Here is a 2,866-nt window from a genome sequence, read left to right as displayed (position 1 = left end):
ATAGCAATCCTAGCACCGCTAGATATTAATCACCACTACCCAATATATCAGGATTATTGGGTTGCGAAAAACCCGCACCATTTGATAAGTCAAAGTAGTGCATAATCAATACCGTATGCTCAATGCTAACGTATGTAGATTAAGAAATAGTTATTTATCAAGACCTAGTCTTTCAGTAGATAGCATAAAGACACGTCTTGCTGTTAGATCCATTCAGTGCTATACCACACCAACGTCATCTTATTTCAGTAAGGCTTAGAAATAATCGGACTGATATTGCAACCTTTCACGATAGGTAGTCTAAGCCTATCTGGGTTGTGAAATTCTTCTTTTTCTTTTGCAAAGCATTGCACAGAACCGACTGTGTTACCTTAAAGTGGACGACGCCCACAACCAGTCTACTAAGCAAAAGACTTAGACTTTGTTTGCTTCTTATACATTTAAATGTTTATAAAACATCTTATAAATGCACAAGCAAACACAATGTAATAATATACTGATTCTATTCGTGCGAAACTGCTCGAATAATACTGAATCGGGTTAAAAGTGGATTATAGAGTTTTACGTATACAAGCAAGATTCTATTCGAGCGAAACTTGCTCGAAACATGCTTTTCAGTATACCAAACCTAACACGATTATGTGAAGTATGATGATAGATTAAGAACTTTTAGAAAGTTACGAAATGACTAATGCATGCGAACATAGTATGCCTAAGAAGTACATTAGGCTGAACGCTCTTGAACAGTGATATAAGTTGATGACTTCTTTTCCGCTTTCCTAAGCGATAAAACGAACAAGTATATGCAAGTTAGGGCAAAACCCTAGTTTTGTTTTCAAAATGAGGAAATATAGGTGAATGGGTCTAAAAAGGGAACCCACACCTTTTCCTCTACCCTATGTCTTGACGAGACCACGATCCATAATGTTGTAATTGGAACAATTCCAAATGTACAATAATGAACCTAACAATTTATAAATAACCCATCTATTCTTAGATGGTAACGATCACACGAGATACGAGAAACTACCTACGTCACATGGGCGTATGTTGAACGTTTTAAATGATGAGAACAACATGAAGTTCCCTTTGTCTTCATGAACTCAATCATAACCGAAATGAGCGTACCCTCGATCCAGTAAAGGAGGTGTATCCTTACACGAAAAGATATCGTACCTACGATCTAATTAAGTGATCTAGTCTTGCGTAGCAAGTCAAGGAGGCTACGCGATCTAGAAACAATGCTTATAGCACGTTGTGAAGAACGATGGAGAGTGCAATGTTTTACGAGAATGACCGTCCTGACTTATCGGGAACATTATGAAAATATGACCTTCAACGACAGTTATTAGCAGTAACACCAGGAATCCTAGCTTGGAATGTATGGTTTCCTAGAACGCTCTGATCATGTTCGAGCTCCGAAAGAACAACCAAGTGTCACATAACTGGGACAGATGATTATGATCAACAGTACTTACTTGGATTCCCATCGATTTCTTTCTATGAACCTCTTTAATGAAAATGCCCTCGTCTACTTTAGACTTTAGATTGACTTGCATTTATGCAAGTGATGCCTCACTTTTTTCCTTTCCTATGAAAGTTGTGACCCTCTTTCAGTAGATTGGCTATAGTAGTTGAGCTCCTTGTTTAGAAAATGTAAAGTGTTAAATTCTTAAGCCCGGTTATAAACCATTGATTCCAAAGTTGCTTACGACCATGTCCTCCGGGATAATCTCATTTTGAACATCCTTAACAAGGGTGTCCTGCCGTCTATTTAAGACTTTTGATTGACTCATGTTTTTACAATTAATAAGTCGCTATCATTTTTTTTCAACGAAAGTGGTGACTCACTTTCAAATCCTAAATTCAGAAGACTCATATGTTCTCAACTATCTTTGTTGATAGTTGTCTCCTAGGACCCATCATTTATAAGATCAATATCCTGGGTTCTTTAACTCTCAACTTCACCCTTAAGTTGCCTATTGTTCAGACATTTTTCCTCAGAGAATGGCACAATAAGTAGAACTTTTGTTCACCTCCTTATTTGGCAACCATATTGCGACAATTTCATCCTTATATGGGTTAACTTTTTTTTTTTTTTTTTTAGCCCAGTTCCACTACATGCATTGTTTCTAGCTCAGGATTTCTTTTTGAAATAATAAGTTAAGGCTAATGTATTGCATTTTCCTTGATGGTAGTTGACTTTTCCAAAAAAACATTTTCCTTGATGGTATTTCCATGATTTCCACATTATGCTATTGGTGAACCATGATCAACATTAAATCATGGCAATTGTTCACATTTCTAAACCCTCATGCGACTAATCATCTGAGGTCTTGACATGTTGAAACCATCATCCTTGATGTCCGGATCTAGTCAATTTGAGCGGACAATTGAACTATATTATTTGACAGCCTACTATGGAAATTGAGAGTTAGTTCAGTATCATCCTATTTTCATGACCTACCCCATGTTCTTTCAAGCTCCCATCAGAAGTGAGTTTTCAAATTCGATGGGTTTATCTAAAACCATTTGGACCGCCTGGTTCTTTGAATTGACATGATGAGTTCAATTGAACTTAGTATTTTCCTTCAATATCAATTGTCGCAAGTTGATGATGAAAATTCATAAGAGTCGAACAAGAGATGTTATCCTTGTCCACTTTGATGTTCTGGAGCCCTTCAAATTTTCAGTCATGATCCTTCTATGTTTCCTATCCAAGTTAAGACTGTTAGATTAATCTCCAAGTTCTTGATACAAGACTCTCGAGAAATGCTTAGCCTTAATTCCTTTAAGATACGTATGATAAATAAGTTTCTATTACCACACGTGCAGAAAATGATACAGCATCCAGAAGCGTCGCATA

This window comes from Salvia hispanica, chromosome 5 (genome assembly GCF_029641045.1).
Source record: "Salvia hispanica isolate PSC_SH4W2 chromosome 5, Shi_PSC_v1, whole genome shotgun sequence".
NCBI lineage: Eukaryota > Viridiplantae > Streptophyta > Magnoliopsida > Lamiales > Lamiaceae > Salvia > Salvia hispanica.
This window is presented reverse-complemented; position numbering follows the sequence as displayed.